The 20,269-nt window shown below is 40.3% G+C and overlaps 1 protein-coding gene and 1 pseudogene across 3 annotated transcripts in view; both read right to left on the bottom strand.

Moving 5' to 3' along the window:
- Phc2 (polyhomeotic homolog 2) overlaps positions 1-6,727 on the bottom strand; it is a 103,030-nt gene extending 96,303 nt beyond the window's left edge. For 2 of the 3 annotated variants that reach the window (XM_021263285.1, XM_087215353.1), the window contains exon 1: positions 6,606-6,727. The gene's annotated coding sequence lies outside the window, so the exon portion shown is untranslated. Of the gene's footprint in view, positions 1-5,840; positions 6,567-6,605 lie in introns of those variants that run through there. The other variant, XM_021263284.2, reaches the window with a different exon arrangement.
- Positions 6,728-16,620: 9,893 nt separating this feature from the next.
- LOC147827208 (KATNB1-like protein 1 pseudogene) lies at positions 16,621-17,771 on the bottom strand (annotated as a pseudogene).
- Positions 17,772-20,269: the final 2,498 nt, after the last annotated feature.

Below are 20,269 nucleotides of genomic sequence, written 5' to 3'. Positions count from 1 at the left end.
CAACTTACAAGTTGATCAGTCTAACACAAAATTTTAGACTCTAGTCTCTGCCTCAAACCTCCTTCTTAAAGAGTCTGTTCATTTTCTTTAGAAATCTGAATGTTACAATTTTTAGTTCTAATATTTTAAAACACATTTGATATGTAGTCTGCATGTCTCAGGTTACAGGTAGGGAAAAGAGTATTCTCCCAAGGGGATCTGGCCAATATTAGTTAAGAAGATAAGAATAAAGAGGTACCTTAGTTCTGAGTAAACAAGTAAGCTATGACAAAGCCCTGAAAGAAAAGAGTTAAGGACCAAGACAAAAAGTCTGGGTTACAAAAGTCTAGGCCTAAAGTTCTGGGTGTTCAGAGATCAGCACTCAGATAACAGAAATGGGATATGAGTTATCCAGAATGGGTTTTCATTAATTTGTTCACCAAATATTTATTAAGCAGCTACTAGTGCTTGATGTTGGAAACAGAGTGGTGAACAAGCCAGACACAGACCCTGTCTTCATAAAGTCAAATAGTTGAATAGTGAACCAATGTTGACTTTGACACTATGTGATTTCCTATGAGGGATAGAACTGGATTTAAGTAGGCTGGTACAGGGATTTACAGGTTAATTTGAGGTCAAGATGTCTTCCTCAGAGTAGGTGAATCAAGCAGTTTGACACAAACAGTGGTTTCTTTATATTTTTACCTTTAATCACAATGACACATGTATAGATGGGGAAATGATGAAGAGTATATTTTATCATAAGCCACAACGCTGGATACTTCCAGTATATCTGAGCTTTCTAAAAAATAGAGTAAAAGAACATAAAAGTTAGGAGCTATTCTTAAGCTCATTCAATAACCATTTATTGAGCATCTATTATGTTCAGGGAATAGTTTTAGGAATTGAAGCTATACATATGAAAAAGACAGCATCCCTAGAAATTACAGCAATGTGGTTCAGTGTTATAATAATACAGTAAAGTACAAAGGAAGATCAGAGAGGAAGGGTAGTAATTTATAAAAAGCAAGCTGGGAAATGCTTCTGAGAGGTAATGCTTGCACTGTCTTAAAAGATAAATAAACTGATTGTTTTAAGCTGGCAAATGTTGAGTGATTTGGTATGCAGCAACAGATTACTATTATCACCGGATGGAGACTATATACCATGGTACAAACAGAAGACTATGGAGAATACCTAGCTGTCTAAATAAACTTTGCTTCATGACATATGCTGAAAGTGTCAATATTTTTAATCTCACATAGTCTTAGATTTACTTTGTCCATGTTGGAAGTAGAAAATAAGAAAAAAATCCACTCAGAATGGGAAGGAGATAGGTAATGGGAGGAAGCAACACAATCTCGGTCGTGTCTGATTTCCTTCACAAGGGAATCCTCCACAAGGTTTGTTGGCAGGGGACTTGGTCAAGTGGCTAGTTAGTGTCCTGTTGGTCAGTATATGGTTAAATCATTAGCCAGGGTGTTTAGGAATGGGAGGAGCAAAAGGGTAAGTAAAAATTGTTTTTGAGAGAGAGAGAGAGAGAGAGGAAGCAATAACCATGAAAGCCAGAAAAATTTAATTTTTTTGTCAGTTCTAAGTAGTGATGTAAAGCCAAAAAGGAGAGCAAATTAAGTTTTCTGCCTTTTATGATCCATGTGGGTAGATAAAGGAATAGATCAAGCAACAAAGGCAACAGCAGAACATTCATATTCCAGACAACTGTGATAAACTGGGCCCTATGATTCAAAGCTGCTTGGGTAGCACATAGTTTGGGGGTGGAAGGGTGGCACTGGCCTGGTTGAAAAGCACCAGATCAGAGCAGACAAGTTGTAGAATACTATACTAAATAAAGTTATAACACTATAACTTTCAATTTCTGATTCAAAAAGTTGAAAAATAGTCTCCCTAGTTTCCTTAGAGCAAATGGGTACATCTGACTACAAAAGGAAGACATGAATTCGTGTTTTATTTACATTAGTAGTAAAACAGCATCAGAACTGTAACTCTATCCAATAACACTCTTGAAATATGACAGATGTTTCCAGAAGTCATTTTGAGTAAATAATTCCTTCCTTCTTTATTCTCTTATACTGCCTGGGTATCTACTTAAAATTTAAAATATCTCCCTCTTGCCCTTCATATCACCAGACCCAAGGGGTCCAAAATCAGAGGAACATAGGAAAATAATGACAGCAAGGACTCTGGGCCACCTGACCAAAATAAAGGTTATGCACGAAATGCTTTTCCAGCTTTAGGAAGTAGCAATACTTTCAGGCAGAACTGGTTACACAGTCTGTGGGGTCCACTACAAAAATGAAAATGCAGGACTTCTTGTTTAAAAATTATGAAGACTTCACGACAGCAACAATAGAATATTAAGCTAAGCAGGGGGCCTTTCTGTGCAGGTTGCCTGCCCATGAAGCTGGCCCTGGTGTCAGAGACAGTACACATAGTCCTAAAGAAGAGCTTTAGAGTCAGAGCTGGATCTAAATCCCATCTCTGCCATTCATTAACTATGTGACCCTGGGCTTAGGCAATTTATTTCACACCTTTGTGTTTCCAAGTTATATAGTTAGACTCTAGTATAATGAGGACTAAGTGGAATAATGAATAGGATATATACAAAGTGATTAGCATAATGCCTAGTGCATAGCAAATATTCAATAAATGGTAACTATACTATACAGGTAGTTCTTAAAGTGTTAAGTTTAAGAAATGAATTGCTGAATTGCTATAGAGAATAATATTTTAGAACAAAATAATGGAGCATGTAAGGGAGACTAAATCTTTTTGACTGCTGCATTTTCAAACCACTTTCCTATTTCTTTTCTTCCTTTCATTGTCAAACATACAAAGGGTGATCTGCATATTGTCTCCATTTCTTAGCTATATTTCATTCTACAATCCTCTTTTATCTGGCTTTTAATATCTCCACGTGCCCTCCTTCATTGAAGCAATCACTTCCTAAAAGTTGCCACTGACTTCCTGTTTACTAAATATAATGGACATTTCCTGAGTTTTCTGTAGAATCTCAAACTGCTGACCAATTTCTCTAGCTTGAACCTGTTTCCTCTCTTGATGTCAGTGACCCTGGACTCTTGTGGTTAACAGCATGTTTAACAGGCCAGGCATCCATCAAGGACACCATAAATGGTGGTGAATAGGATGCTTATGTTAGATAAATAAATTAGTTCTTTTATTTCTCTGATATTTCTTGTTTTCTGTCATGGTAATTCCCTTTCTTCTCCCTATCTCCTCAAACATGGCTAAACTCTAAGCTTTGGTCTTTGAGCCTCTTATACTTTTATTTCTATGCTGCTACCACTGGTAAACTTAGCTAACCATAAGGCTTCAGTGCTTAACTTCTCTGTATAAGACTCTTTGACTCCCCTCTTTTAGTATATGTGCTGCCGAAGCGAGCACTTGACTCCCCTCTTTTAAACACTAGCCCCTTTTTCTCCCTACTAAAGTCTATTCTCCATGTTTCTGTTGAAAATCTTCACAACCCCATACTTCCTTAACCAAAACTCTTCATTTTCTATCATCTACAGGATGATAATCACAACTTCTTGTTTGGCATTCAATGCCTGCTATAATCTGATTTCAGGCAACTCTTCCAATTTTACAACTTCTCTACTTAAACCTGATCTTGCTGGACAGGTCAACCTCATCAGTTGGCACCTGAAACTTTCTTCTATATTCTGGCCTTCTGTTTCATGAACGTGATTTTTCCTATCTGAAATTCCTGCCATCTTCTTTACAAGAGAATTTAACATGGCTCTGAAAAATCCTCTCTTGGTAGTCATAGTCCATGATGATCACTTTTTTTCTCAACTCCTAGAATACCACATATTTAGCACCTCAAAAATGTGCTGAATTAGTGCTCTACCTTTGTGATTTCATTTAGTCCTCACAACTATATGAGGTAGGTAGATTATAGATGAAGAAACTGAGGTCAAATAACTTGTCCCAAATCATGTAGCAAGTGACTTATGGAACTGGAATCTAAATTCTTGTTAAGTGAGAGTAACCTCCATAGGATACCACCTTTTTCATTTTCCCGTCTCCTTCAAAGCACAAATCCAGCACAGTATTTGCACACAAGCAGATGTTCAGTAAATATGTTGATTGAGAAGATTGCTTAACTAACAGCCATGATTTTCTAGTACTCAGACTTGTCAATCTTAGCTGAGCATGTTAGGCACCTGTGTCACCTTTTTACATGGCTTAATCTGTAATGTAGTTTGAAAGAAAAGATTGGCTAAAACCCACAGTTCATTCTAAAAATAAACTTCGGTGTAAGTAAAGCTAAAATGCCTTTATCTGGTTTAAACATTAGGTGATTTTAGGGGTTGAAGTTTACTTTACTACTTCTGGGCCTATCTTTGTTCTGCTTCTAACAATCAGGAAACAAAAATAGGCTGGCTAGTTGATGGCTTATGAGGTCATATGGACTATTTATAGTTCTGGGGATAGATACTAAGGCAGCAGAACAGGATTTTCTCTCCTCCGGCAAGACCTCAGTAAAAGAAACCATATAAAGTTAATCATAGGTGGAAATTCAGATCAAGAGAAGAGGATACTAATAAGGAAGGGAAGAACAAAAAGGAGGTGGCACTGGAAGCTGTCTAGGAGATGGAATGTTCTTTCTCTGCATAGTCGCTTGAAGCTGTCAGATTCACCGCTGTTTTAACAGCTGTCCCCATGTAACATGGGTTCTATCACAGTGGAATGATTCACGGTCTGTGTTGGACTGCTTGCTGTGACCCACAGCACAGTCCAATCCTCTCTTAATCCAGATCCCTCTAGCATCATATCTTACTAATTACTAATTTCTCTAGGTCTCACAGATATGACATCCAGCGTTATTCCATGACCAGCATTTTCTTTTGTACGGTTTAGATTTGCCCTCCTAGGATGCTGCCCCCAGTGCCGAACATTACGCTCAGTTTTTAGGTCCTATACCTTGGAGCTACTGTAAATTGCCCTTTTTTTTAACCTCTACTTGTTGGGCTCTTTCTTGGAAAGACGTGAATGAGGTCCACAGAAACTGATGGGAGGATAGGGGAGAGAAAAAAATAAGAAGAAAAATACCCCTGGAAAATTGTGATGAATGAGAAGTTCTGGATAACTTTGGGAAAGTTACTTTATGGAGAAAGGAAAAATGCCACAGTTGCAATATTAAACCATTCCCCAGAGACACCATTTTAAGTGGCTGGATTCATTGTTTTCACGGCTTCGGTTTTCCTTCCAGTCCTTTCCATTGTCTTTGCAAGGCAAGCTCCTATTTTCATCCCTCAACGCTTTGCTTAAATGTGTTTTCCCCTTATCTTCTACAGCTAATTGTTCCCTCTTCTGTTTCCACTACTTTGCATCTCCAAGACAGAGCAGAGTGTCTGGCACACATCAAGTATTTATTGTTGTGTGATAAAAGACATCAAGAGCTACACGGAAGTGCAATTTGCACTTCATTTGCAAAAATCAGTTTGGTTCCTGGTACTTTTTTTGTGTAACCACATTTTCGCTTGATTTTGAGGAAACAACTTTAGACTCATAAACGAAGCTCTATTGATATCACTGGCACGGTAGTTGATTTTTCAACCCCACAGGTGATAGAAACATTACCCCCTCCACACTAAAACTCTCAGGACAAGTTTAATAGTAACAGCAGATTCCCCATCCTATCATTTCTATTGCAGTGAAAACTAAATTACACTGTGAGCCTAAAGCTGCCACCAGTCTTAGTGAATTGGGGGAGGGGGAATAATTAAAAGACGACACTTTTGCAGAAGACCTCGGAGGGGGCAGGGGAGGAAGACGAATTTAAACCTTGCCTTGTAAGAAATTTGTTAGAAACTCACGTAAAACAGCTGCTTCCTCTGTACAAGTCAGACCCGATCCAGGTGTCCAGCAGTGACCTTTTCCCATGGATGTCGGGTCATCACTCAGAAAAACAAGGGGGCCAGTGCCTTTCTCGAGCATCCCTCCTCATGCCTTGGGGCCTGCTTTCCCTTAAGGGGACTATCTTCTCCTCCTAGCACTAACCCCGTTCCCTCTGCTGGTGCCACCACGCACCAGTCTTGCCTTCTTCCCGCAGGGGGCCCCCCAGGCTCTAGTTGGAGTCCAAAGTGCCGGCTGCTGGGCTGTCAGGCCTCGGCTGAGGAGGAAGGGCCGCGCTCAGGCCCCACTGCCGGCAGGGTCTCCTAGTACTCTCCGGGACAGCGAGGGAAAGGCAGGCCTCGCGAGGCCACGGGCGGCCGAGGCAGGCCTCTGAGCGCGGCAGGGCTCCCCGGCCCCGAAAGCGCGCGAGTGCCGGGACTTCAGCTGCTTCCCCGCAGCTTCCCGCAAGCCTCGGCCCCAGAGCTCACTGCAGCCCTCAGCGCCTTTCTGGTCCCGGGCGCACTGCGGAGAGCCAGTCGTCGGCCCCGACTGCTGGGTCAGGCCGCCCGCCTGCCGGTGCCCACGGCAATGCCCTGCTTTGCGCGGCCCAGCCCGGCTGCTGCGCCGGGCCGCGGCGTGACAGCTGGGTGCCCAAAGGGTTAAGCGGGCAGCTCGGCGCCTGGAGTCCCCTGCGCGCAGACTGTCGGCCGCGAACCCGGCCCAGCGCGCACGCGCCCGCCCGTTACCTGCGGTAGCCTTCGTGCTCCTCCTCCACCTGGCCGCTCTCTCCCGGGGGCCGCCCCTCAGCCCGCCCCCTTGGCTAGGCGCCGCGCACCCTGTCGGCTACTCCGAAGCGGCCCTCGGAGGAGGGGCGTGGGTGATTAACATATATTAGCATACCAGCGCTTGTCACGTGGCTGCTCCAGCCAATGGTCACTCTGGAAAGGCGGGGATTGAGCTGAACACGCCTTAGTGCTGCTCGGGGCCTAAACCGGTGCCCATAGCAACGGCTGGGCGGGCGGGGTGGGGGGGTGAGGAGGCGTCGCTGCCCAGTGGCCTCCCGGGAATATCTGCCCTACCTGAGCTTCGCGTGGCAACACAGAGTGCTAGTTCCACTCCGTGTAGGGAGAGGGTGGAATCTGGCTCAGCCAGGGACATTCAGATTCGGCACTTATGAGTACTTAACCACGGGCCTAACACTTTTCTGCAAAATGTGATTCTCTCGGGGTAACCCTCTGATGCCTGTACTGTTAACCTCACTTGACAGGAAAGCGGAGGCTCAGAGAGGTTAGGTTACTCATCCAGTCACACAACTACATACACTAAGCCGCAAAAGTGGAGCTAGATCTGAGCCCATTTCTGTTCTTCAGCCCCAGGACTCGTCTGAGTTATTTTCTCCAGTAGGGGTCCCCCAACACCTCCTCACAATTCCAGGTATACAAATAATTGAGAAAATCCTCCTATATAATATGTGTAGTGCCTTACTGTTTCCTTACCTTTGAGGTTAGTGGAACAGTTATGTCCATAATACTGATGAGGGAAAATGAGGTTTATAGAGGTGATGTGTCCTGCCTTAGATCAAAGCTATTAAAGCTGATGGTTACTATAATTTAAGTATGTTCAAATTCAATACTTTAGAAACGTTTAAATAATATCTTCTCAACACGGAAATAATGCTGTGACCATTTTACAGATTAAAACACTGAGGCCTTGGCAAATTAAGCAAATTGCCCAAGGTTACACAGCTAGTAAGTAGCAGATTTAGGGTTTGAATCCAGTTTTATCTGACTCCAAAACTAGTGTCATGGAGTCTCATAGTATCAGGCTAGTTTAATTTATTCCTGGGCGTTAGAACTCCTTCTCTAATACAACTTTCAAGATGTGACTGTGTGAGTTCTTAATCCTAATTCGAATAAATTTTAGGCTAAATATTAAAAGAGAAAAATATTTGTCACTCCATTTTTACCCCTTGTGCACTTGATAGCTCACCTAGAAGCAGAGTGGTTTAAAAGTACAAATGTCTGCATATAGACTTGTTTAGCACAGTGATAATCCAAATGTCAAGTACTATCTATGATTCACTGGACTGGACCCTTTGGCTCAAATGAAACAAACTATACAAGCATTTTACAGGGTTATCAAAGGTAATTTTGTAGTTTTGCCTTACTAGACTGACTTAATTTCTTCCTAAACTGTGAATATTTCATATTTCAGAGCACAAATATAGAGGCAGATGTGCTGCTGGTTGGCTGTGTGAATTTAGGCAAATTATAAAACATCTGTATACCTAAATTTCCTTACTTGTAAAATAGGAATGTTAATGAGAATTAAATGAATTAATGTACAAAAAGCATTTAGTATAGGCTCTGGCCCAGGGTAAACCTCCATAATTGCTGGCTGTTATCATTTCTGCTATTGTCTCAGGAGCTTTTCTCAGATCAGACAACCTGTGTACAGGCTCTCTCAAGGCTCCTTGGCTGGCTTTGGAATTCTGAATCTGCCTCCATCCTGTGGCACATTAAGCGGCCTGTTGTGCTGGTGAAGGCTTGTTATCTCTCCAAATGACATTCTCTCTTTTGGGGACCATAAATAATTCCTGGACTCAAAGGAGCTGGTTTCTCTTGCACATCTCCTAGCACCAAATTACCGGAGTGGCTCCTTGCAGAAGGAGACTTTACAAACAGTGGAGCCGTAAGTCAGGCTCCTTGAAGTACTTTTATGAGCGCCTTAATGAGGGAGATGAGCTGTCATCAGGAACTTGTCCCGTCTTTCCTGGGTACAGGAAATGAGCTCTTTGTGCTCAAAGAGTTTCCAAAGCTGAGGCCCAAAGAGTTATCAGGAAGTGGGCTGGGAATGAGAATCCATGACTCAGAGAGTCCCAGGGTTAAACAGCCCCCATCCTACCATTCAGCATAGAGGGTCAGATTACTCATGGTCTTGGCAGCAATAGCACCAAAGGGTGGCTTGTAGGTGTGTGTATGTGTGAACACTCCTGTTCCCTCAATTCCTACACTCGAATTCCCCCCTCCACAAGATACTGCGGTGTAGAACAATGGTTAAGAGTTTAAACACCAGATGTGAATCCTGTTTTTGCAACTCAGCTATCTGTGTGACATTAGAGAAGTTGCTTAACCTCTTTCCATTTCAATTTCCACATCTTCAAAATGGGACTAATAACAGTGCCTCTCTTACAAGCTTTTGTTAGGATTAAATGAGCTGCTAACACAAAGTGCTTAGAGCACCCTATGGTAATGATAGAGATGCACTAGAGATGCACTTGGTAATTGATCAAAAACATGTAAGTCCAGTACAGAGTACTGTTTATAGAGATAACTGCAGCTTTAGGTGAAGTGACCTAGACCGTCTCCCAGACACTGCTGCCCTCCAACCCTTCTGACTTGCATGTACATGCTGCCCAGGAGTAGGAAGAAAAGGTCCTTTGGAGCTCTAGTTTGTCCCCTGCACTGCTAAATTCCTTGCTGTGTGTGTGAACTTGGCCAAGTTGTTTTATGTCTCTGAACTACAGTTTTGTTATTTGTAAAGTAATCTTAACTTCCTCCTGTAGCTGTTCTGAGCATTCTATCAGATGGTGTCTGGCAGGAAGTGCTGAGGGCCTGAAATGGATAGAGGCCCTGCTTGATCTAAATCAGCCTGCTTTTTTACTGAGCTGTTTCTGGGGAACATTTTTGCTTTTCTTTCTTTTTTTTTCTAAGCACAATTTTATTTTTTAAAATTAATTTTATCAGTACATTTTAGATATACATAATGATCACATGCATCATAGGGAATTTGTACCTGTAGATGATATATCTAGATTCTTTTTTCCCCAATCCCCTCCCTTCCCTTCAACTCCTCTTCCCCTCCTTATTTGCAAAAGCTTTGTTTCCATTTTCCCCTTCTATTCTCTCTTTTTTTCTTTTCCCCTCAGAAATGAAAATAGCTAACATTTATTGAGCACTTATCCTGGCCTTCTGCTGTATACATTGTTTTATTTAATCCTCCCACTAAGCCTAAGGCCTAAGGCCTAGGGATATTAACTTGTTTAAGATCTCAGTGGGCGTCAGTGGCAGAGCCAGAATTCTAGCCAGGACTGTGATTCCCAAGACCATCTTGATACTCCATCATGTTGCATACAGACCTCCGACACCAGCATGGCTCTTAGAACTCAAGGAATATGTGGTGTTAAATTTCTTTAGCTTTCTTCCCCCATCCATCTACACACTCTCCTCTGTCACTCACCAGTGCTTTGCATAGTAAGTGCTCCATATGTATTTACTGAATGAGTGAAAATAAATACTGTGGCATCTTATAATGATAAAAACTCTTTATTTTGGGGGCTGTCCCTTGTGGGGAAAAAAGAGTTGGCAGCCCTTCTTCCCATCCCCAGAATCCTCTCCCTGCTAAATAATCATGTGGAACACTTCTTTCTTTGCTCATGGAGGAAACAGGAATCTAGGGTTCATACATGTGGAACAGACATAATAATGACTCATCTTTACTGTATAATTGGAGAGATATCAGGCCCATTGGAGCTCTCTAGGGCTCCATTAATATGCAGCAGTAGAATGATTTCCAGATACAATAATGGTCTCGGATAGGTGTATTAGTTTCCTAGGGCTGCCATGACAAAGTACAGTACCACAAAATAGATAGCTTAAAAAAAACCAAATTGATTCTTGTACAGTTCCTGAGGCCAGAAGTCAGACATCATGGTGTCATCAGTGTTGATGCCTTCTTAGGTGCTCGTAAGGGAAGTCTGGTTTGTGCGTCTTTCCTAGTTTCTGGTGATTGCCAGCATTCTGTGGCATTCTTTTGTGGTTGCATCAGTTCAGTCTCTGTCTCTGTTGTCACTTTGGGTTCTCCCTATATATCCATGTCCAAATTTCCCTCTTCTTATAAGCACATTAGTCTTTGGACTAGGGTCCAATGTAATCCAGTATGACCTCACCCTAACTTGATGATATTTGCAAGACTCTATATTTCCGAATAAGGTCACATTCACAGGTACTGGGGGCTAGATTTTGAATATATATATTTTGGGTACATGAGTCAAACCACAACAATATGTTTGGGAGGAGATATAAAATGAAGAAAAGAGGATGAACAGAAAGGGGAGATCATACTGACTGTAGTGTGACCAATGGGATCAACCTTTTGCATCTTGACCAATTCCATTCTTTCTCAAAGAGGTCTGCATCTCATAGGCTTACAGTATCAGAGGTAGAAGGGACTTCTGAGATTCACTCATTCACTCCACAACATCATCAAACACTTGTGAGGAGCAAAGAATTCAGAGAGAAAGGACGTAACTGAGGAAAATGTGGTCCAGAGAGTGGATGAGAATTTTTGGGGGTCACACATCAAGTTAGAGTGTAGCCAGGAACAGAGTGGTATCCTAGACCCCAATCTTGAGCTCTTTTGATGTCTACTAGGAAGGCTACCTATCTCCCTGGGCCTGACCTTTGGTGCACAGACAGATTTAAGTTTTTAAAAACTGTGTTCTTGTGTGTTACCAACTTCCTCAATCTCCTACCAGCTGATCCAGCGTTTGAAAGACTTTGGAATCTTGGACAAAGCTAGAAACATCCCTTCTGTGTAAGTGAGACCTGGTGGCCTTTCTTCTCTTCAATCCAGCTGCCTAGTTTTAGAAACATCATCTCTAGGTACAAAAGCAAAATTGAGCATAAGGGAACTTCTTGGGGACAGATCAACTTTTTTGTGCCCTCAGTGTTAGTGCAGAAGTCACCCTAGAATCAGCCCTCAGAAACTATTTCTTCAATGAATGGAAACACATCTCTCTGTCTGACTGTTTCAACAGCCTATGTTCAGTGACACTGTTGAGTTGGTTTAAAATAACTGACGGTCACAGTTCTTTTGACATAAACATCCCATCTGTCACTATATCATAAGAAGAGATGGTGTTTTGATCCTAATACTGGTGGCTGATACCAAAATTGTCTGCCTGGAGCTGTCATGTTGTGAGCTATCAGCCTGGAGCAGTGAGGCTGAAAACTGGGTCAGGCTGGGTCAGAGAGGGGGTCAACCCAGCAGGAGTTGTCGGATCAGAGCAGGGGTGAGAAGGAGGTCAGATGGGAGATCAAAGTCCAGGAACTAGGGCAGGTACAGTCAGTCCTGTCTCTCCCCAGATGAGGCCTGAAGCCCCTTGGGAAGTTGTCTTACCAGCAGAACCTCTGAGCAGGCTTTCTTCTCCAGGGTCCTCAGAGGATTCTTTGTATTTGATTTGGATTTGAATTCCTCCCCTCACAAAGGGATGTAATCAGTCTAACATTATTCAGCAGGGTTTATTGTCACATAATCAGACAAATTTTAAAATCATGGAAACAGCCTTGTCTGTTCTAACTACATGGCCCCAGCTTATCGCTAATTTTTAGACAGTCTGTTTTAGGTCTAGTTCCATCTGAGCATCAGATTCACCTATGAAGTTGTTAAAACACAGATTCCCTGGGCCCACCTCTGTATCTGGTGTGACTGCTGATATCTGGAGAGGCAATGTGATACAATGGCTGAGTGTGGAGACTGTAGAGGCTGACTGCTTAGATTGCAATAATTCTGCCACCAGGCCAGGGAACTTGGGTGAATTTCTTAACATTTCTGTGCCAATATATTATCTATTACAGGGAATAATACTATTCAGCTCATTGGTTTAATATAAAGATGAATTATTTAATACATGCTAAATCTTAGAATACTAAGCATTCCATAAATGTTACTTACTATTTTTATTGGTTAGCTTTTCATTGATGGGACCAAATAACTGACATACACATTTTAAAAGAGGATTTATTTTTGCTTACAGATTTAGAGGGTTCAGTCTATGGTTAGCTGGCTCCTAAGCAGAAAGATAATGGAAGAAGGCCTTGGTAGAGGAAAGCTGCTCACCTCATGGCAGCCAGAAGCAGAGCGCAAGGGAAGAGCACCAGCAGGAGATATACTTTCCAAAGGCATGCCCTCGGTATCCTACCTCCAAGTGGGCCCCATCTCTTAGCAGCATATAAACATTACTCATACAGTAATGAGTATATTCATCCCCTGATGATTTTAGCACCCCCGTATCCAATCACCTCTCCAGGAATCTCTTAATCTAGTCAAGTTGACAAAGAGCTTAAATGTCACATGTTGTTATCTTTTCTTCTATCAAGCCCTACAAGAGACTTGGAAACAAACTCTTTGTTCATTCATTCATTTAAAAAAGTTTTTCTATAAATAAATACCAAGTACTCCTACTTGTCGGGACTCTTTTTACACACACACAATCCTCCCCAGTTTATAGACTAGCATGGGAACAGTATTAGAAGTACTGTTCCATTTACTACCTTCACATCTCTGAACTCTCATTGTATTCTGAACCTCTCAGCTTCATCTGGTGTTGGTAGGCACAGTGTTGGTAGGCACAGTGTTGGTAGGCACAGTGACCTTCATTGCATAACCTTAACATGGAACAAAATGGGAAGAACATAGGAATCATTTGGACTTGGTGTTCCATTTTTCAGTGAGTGACATTGCATATTGCATGTGGAAGGCATCTTCTGTCTACTGCCTGCACAATCTCTAGAAGTGACCTTGTCCCTCCTGTATCTACAAGGCTGGAGAAGAATAGCCAAATACACACGTGGTTCTGCCTTCAGCCTAGGCCACAGATGATGAGTCAGGGTGGGCACCTGCCTAAACTGAGCCAATCACATCCTGTCTCTAAGTCCCTGAAGCCTTTCTGCCTGACTCCAGTTGCCATACTGAATGGTGGGAATGTAAATGCAGGAGATGTTAGCAGTGGAAATTTTTCCGCTAGTCTGCACTAGAAAGTAAAGTAAAGCCAATGTTCAGATTTATCTGGGGACTAAGGTTCCAGATTGCTTCCTTATTCTGGAACTCAGAACCATCTCCAGTCTTGGGTTCTGTGATGTATTTTTTTATCCTTCATTAACCCTTCATTGAGTGTAAATCAGATGTAACAGGGATTACTTGTTTTCTGCTGCCTGGAAGGACCCCAACAACTGGTCCTTCCCATGCTCAAGATGTTTGTTTCCCAAGACTGCTCAAGAAAGAAGTAAATTCAAGGTTTCTGGTCTGGTATTCTTTTTTTTATATATAATTAAATTCTTTTATTGGTACATTGTAGGTATACAACACAATTACATTTCTCATTGGGATCTTGTACCTTTACATCATGCATCTTGGTTCTTATTTTTTTCCCCATTCCTAGCCCTCTCTTCACCCCCTCCACCCTTCCCTATTTACAAAGACTTTATTTCCATTTTTTCCATTTCTCAGCATTTTTCCTTTCCCTTCTTTCCTTTTCCCTGCCCCTCCCACCACCCCTACCCCTTTGGACCTTTTCTTCCTATTTTGCATTATCGATTATTCATTCTAATCATTGGTACATTTTAGGTATACAATATAATGACATTCATCATTGGAAATTTGCACCTTTACATAATCCATCTTGGTTCTTATTTTTCCCCATTCCCCTGCCCTCCCTTCAACCCCTCCATTCCTCCCTATTTACAGAGATTTTGTTCCTATTTTTCCAATTTCTCATATTAATCCCATTCCCTTCTATCCTTTCCCCTAGCCCTCCCACTTCCTTCCCCTTTGCCCCTTTTCTTCCTATTTCACATTACCTATTATACATTTAGTCCTTATTTACACTTTCAGTTTCTCACACCAGAGAAACTATTCAGTATTTATACATGTGTGTCCTATTTATTTCACTTAAGAGTATCACCTCAATGTGCATCCTCTTAGCTATAAATGTCTCTAATTTCTCATTTTTTATGGCTGAGTAGTACTCTATTTTATTAAAAAAAACCACATTTTGTTTATCCAGTCTCCAGTTGATGGGCATTTGGGCTGTTTCCAAGTTTTAGCTATCACAAACTGTGCTGCTATGAACATGGGTGCACATATATCACTGTGGTATGATTCTTTTAATTCTTTGGGGAAGATCCCCAGCAGGGGAATAGTGGGGTCAAATGGAACTTCTAGTCCTAGTTCTTTGAGGTATCTCCACACTGATTCCCACAGTGGTTGCACCAGTCTACACTCCCACCAGCAGTGGAGCAGGGTTCCTCTTTCCCCACAGCCCCACTACCATTTGTTATTGGTTGATTTCATGATAGCAGCCATTCTTTCTGGAGTGAAGTGGAATCTCAGCATTGTTTTTATTTGCATCTCTCGAATGACCAGTGATGTTGAACATTTTTTCATGTATTTATTTGCTATTTCTACTTCTTTGTCTGAGAAATGTCTGTTCATTTCAGATGCCCACTTTTGGATTGGGTCTTTAAATTTGTGAGGTCTGATCTTTTTAAGTTCTTTATAGATTCGAGATAGTAGACCTTTGTCTGAGGAACAGCAGGTGAAGATTTTTTCCCACATTGTGGGTTGTCTCTTCACACTGCTGGTGGTTTCTCTTGCTGTGCAGAAGCCTTTTAATAAGAAGAGATCCCACTTGTTGATTGTGCTAGTTCACGGGCAACTGAGGTTTTGTTCATAAAATCTTTTCCTACACTGATGTCTTCAAGGGTTCTACCTAACCTCTGTTCCAACTGGCTCAGGGTTTCTATTTTAATATTTAGATCTTTAATCCATTTTGATTTTAGTTTAGTGCATGGTGAGAGATATAGGTCTAGTTTTAATCTTTGGCAAGTTGAAGCCCAATTTTTCCAGCACTATTTATTAAAAAGGCTATCTTTCCTCCGGTGAGGGTGTTTGGCTCCTTTATCAAAGATGAGATGTCTGAGTGTGTCTGGCATTGTTTCTGCATCTTCTTCTTCTTTTTTTTTTTTTAGAGCTATTAAGACTTTAAAGAATTGGGTTCACTGACATTACAAATGGTATTTTTAAAAAAGACACACAAAAATAATCACATACAGTCAGCTGGCATTTCATACTAACCACTGGAGGAGGTAGTAATGCATAGTGTTGGAATTTAAAATACAAGGTCAGCATTAGCTGTAAACAATTCTAAAGCACTGTAACTTTAAAACATACATAGTGTAAAAGGATTAGAATTCATATAAAAATCAGAAGTAAAAAAGCAAAAAATAGAAATATTTAGTGATTTACTCAAATGAAGTTTAAATGATACAGAAATGAAAAATATTAGAGATCTATACACAATAAAAAGTGAATATAAATTATCCAGCTCCATGGACATTTCCAGTTAAACATTCATACAAATACATATTCACCTTTTTCTTTATATAGCAGTAATACATACATACATGACACGAAAATTCTGACAAAAAACCAAAAATCAGAGATATTAACAATATTCTCACATTTCAAAAATGGTGTGAAATATGTTTTAACAAAAACATTCTACATGAATGTAAACCCCTGATAAATTCCATGATTTTATCATGCCAGAAGCATGTTGGTTTTAATTTTTTAAAAACAAGATACTGGTATCATAACATATTGGCTTATTAATAAGTAAGACATTTTGTATACACAATATCTTAGTGTGTACAAAGAGTTTTAAGATTATTTACTATGATGTTTTAAACTTTGAAAGCCTCTTCAACATAGGAAAATAGCTGCACACATTTAGGTGTGTTTTTTTTAATAAAACACACAAAAAATCTGTGATTGGTCTCTGTGGTTCCTAGTAATAAATCTTGTCTTATTTTTTTCACATAGTATAAATTATATTCTAATGCAGGATTGCATTAAAACCCAGTAGATTTTAAACAATGTTACTAAATAACCATAAGTTCCAAATGCAGCAAAGGTGAATAATCTTCATAGTGCACTTTCACCTCACTGAAGTTGAAGCTGCTCGTTTTGGATATTTTTCCACTTCAATGTGAAGTAGATTGTTAGGGTTTCATTAGTGGTTTCATTATGTGGATTTTTTTAAAAGAAAAGGATGGTTTTGATTTCTTTGACAGTTCAGAGTTGGAAATCATGAGTCCTGGGATGCTTTAAATAACCAACTGTTCTTTAGTGGAGGAAATCTCTCAATGCAACTGCAATAAATAAGCATCTACATCCTTAGCTATATTACCAGTATATCCTGGAACCAAAGTAAGATGGTTTTCCTGTTCCCACAATCTACTTAATTGTTTTTTTAAAATCTGAATATTTCTATCATTTATAATTTCTGTTTTGGATGATAGTTCTGACCACCATCTTTTTATTACTGCTTGAAGCCAGTTTAAACCAACTATTACATATTCTTCAAATTTGCTTTTAAGTAATGACTTTACTAGAGGTAATAAATCTACACAGCAGCCAAGTGAGATATATTGTTTTTCTTCCTGTAAACTATTGGTGAGTACAGGAAGGCAATCTACCACAACTCCAAGGTCTTCTATCCTCACTAAATAAGCTACAAGTTCACTAATACTTCTCTTTCTCCAGAAAGTTAAAGCCACATTCAATCTCAAATTCCTGCTGAACAAAACTTGGGCCATTCTCATGGTCCTGAGAAACCTCAGAGAAAAACCCACTATATTTTGATGATGGACTTTCTGTCTGCGAAGAACCAAAGTCACTGGAGTTAACCACGTATGTCCAACTATCGTGATATAACTTCTCAGGCAGGTGGCCTGCACAAGCCAGCTCATTTTCTTTATTTGCCGTGTCACAGCCCCCACTTCTAGGAGACTGTTTTTTTTGTTTTGTTTTGTTTTTTTGTAACAAGGATTTGGAAAGGGATGATGAACTTTCTTTCTGCAATAGATCACCTTATGTAGGCTATCCGGGCTTTTCACAGCTTGTCCAACTGTTCTATTTATGTAAGCAGCCAACTGTTTTGGAGATTTCTTAACCTCCTTTATGTTCTTCTCAGTGAAATTAGAGATCCTTTTTCTAGGAAGATCAGTGGAATGATCCTCAACATTATTACAAAAGTTCCATTTTTTAACATTGTGGTTTTCAGATGCCATAATCTCTTTAACTACCAGATCCTCACTGTACCTTGCCGCCTCAGCCCAGCCCGGGCGCTGACGAACAGCGCCTGCAGCCTACAGCGTCCCTCGGCTCCCGGGCCGGGGCCCACTCACAGCCATTCAAACACCGCTGCGTGCGCAGCCCCGTTTCTGCATCTTCTAATCTGTTCCACTGGTCCTCAGGTCTGTTTCTTTGCCACTACCATGCTGTTTTTATCACAGTAGCTTTGTAGTATAGTTGCAGGTTGGGGATTGTGATACCCCCTGCCATGTCCTGTTACCTAGAATTGCTTTTGCTATTCTGGGTCTCTTCTTGTTCCAAATGAATTTTTGGATTATTTTCTCAAGGTCCATGAAGTATGCTGCTGGGATTTCAATTGGAATTGCATTAAATCTATATAGCAGTTTTGGAAGTATGGCCATTTTCACTATATTAATCCTTTCTACCCAGGAGCAGGGGATGTCTGTCCATTTTCTGATATCATCTTCAATCTCTCTTTTCAGAGTGCTATAGTTTTCAGAGAAGAGGTCTTGGATTTCTTTTGTTAGGTTGATTCCTAGGTATTTCAGTTATTTGGATGCTATTGTGAAAGGAATTATTTGCCCTATTTCTCTCTCAGTGAGTCTGTCATTGGTGTAGAGGAAAGCTATTGATTTTTGTGTGTTGACCTTGTAACCAGCTACTTGACTGAATTTGGTTATTAAGTCTAGAAGACTTTTGGTGGAGTTCTTGGGGTCTTCTATATAGAGTATCATGTCATCTGCAAATAATGACAATTTGACTTCTTCATTTCCTATCTTTATTCGTTTTATTTCTTTCTCTTGTCTAATTGCCCTGGCTAATGTTTCCAGAACTATATTGAACAAGAGTGGTGATAGTGGACATCCTTGTCTTGTTCCTGATTTTAGTGTGAAGGATTTCAGTTTTTGACCATTTAGTATGATATTGGCTGTTGGTTTTTCATAGATGGCTTCTATCAGCTTGAGGTAGAGACCATCTATTCCAATGTTTTGTAGGGTTTTTATCATAAATGCATGTTGGATTTTGTCAGATGCTTTTTCTGCATCTATGGAGATAATCATATGGATTTTTGTCCTTGTCTCTATTGATATAGTATATTACATTGATTGATTTGTGTATATTGAACCATCCCTGCATCCCTGGGATGAATCCCACTTGATCAGGGTGTATGATCTTCTTGATGATCTTCTGCATTCTGTTTGCCAGTATCTTATTAAGGATTTTTGCATCTATGTTCATTAGTGAGATTGGCCTATGGTTCTCCTTTTCGGTTGGGTCTTTCTCTGCTTTGGGGATCAAGGTGATGCTTGCTTCCAGGAATGAATTTGGGAGTATTGCTTCCCTTTCAATTTCATTGAAAAGTTTAAACAGTAGTGGCAGCAGTTCCTCTTTAAATGTCTTGTAGAATTCAGCAGTGAAGCCATCAGGGCCCGAGATTTTCTTAGTTGATAAGTTTTTAATTACATTTTCAAATTCATTGGTTGATATTGGGTTGTTCAGAATTTTTAGGTCTTCTTCGTTCAACTTTGGTAATTCATATGCATCTAGGAATCTGTCCATTTCTTCTGTGTTGTCCATCTTATTGGCATATAGGTTCTGGAAGTAGGTATTGATGATCCTTTGGATTTCTGCTGGGTCTGTTGTCATTTCACCCTTTTCATTCATAATTGCATGGATTTGGGCCTTTTCTTTCCTTTTTCTGATTAGGTTGGCTAAGGGTTTGTCAACTTTGTTGATTCTTTTGAAGAACCAACTCTTGGCTCCATTGATTTTTTGTATCATTCTTTTTAGTCTCCATTGTATTGATTTCTCCTCTGATCTTTATAATTTCCTTCCTTGTATGAGCTCTGGGGTTGTCCTGTTCTTCTTTTTCTAGAAGCTTGAGGTTGAGCATCAGGTTGTTTAATTGGGCTCATTCCGTTTTCCTAATATGCATATTCACTGCTATGAATTTCCCTCGTAAGACTGCTTTCATTGTGTCCCATAGATTCTGATACGTTGTATTGTCATTGTCATTTAATTGAAGGAACTGTCTGATTTCTTCCTTAATTTCCTCTGTGACTCATTGGTTATTCAGAAGTGTGTTGTTCAATTTCCACGTGTTTATGAAATTTTTCCAGTTTCTTTTGCTATGGATCTCCAATTTCATCTCACTATGGTCTGATAATATACAGGGGATAACTTCAATTCCTTTGCACTTACTTAAACATGTTCTATGTGTGACTATGTGGTCTATTTTTGAGAATGTCCCATGTGCAGCTGAGAAGAATGTGTATTCTGATTTTGTGGGGTGGAAGACTGTAAACATCTGTTAAGTTCATTTGTTCAAGAGTTCGACTGAGTTCTAGTATTTCATTACTTATTTTTTGTCTAGTTGATCTATCTATTTGTGACAGTGGGGTGTTGAGGTCCCCCACTACAATTGTATTAGTGCATATATGACTTTTCATGTCAATTAGTATTTATTTTATAT

Source organism: Heterocephalus glaber, unplaced genomic scaffold (assembly GCF_053883595.1).
Source record: "Heterocephalus glaber isolate CG9 unplaced genomic scaffold, H.glaber_assembly_v1.0 deba00001452, whole genome shotgun sequence".
NCBI classification, from domain to species: Eukaryota; Metazoa; Chordata; class Mammalia; order Rodentia; family Bathyergidae; genus Heterocephalus; species Heterocephalus glaber.
The sequence above is the reverse complement of the archived record's forward strand: the minus strand, read 5'-3'. Positions and strand labels throughout refer to the sequence as shown.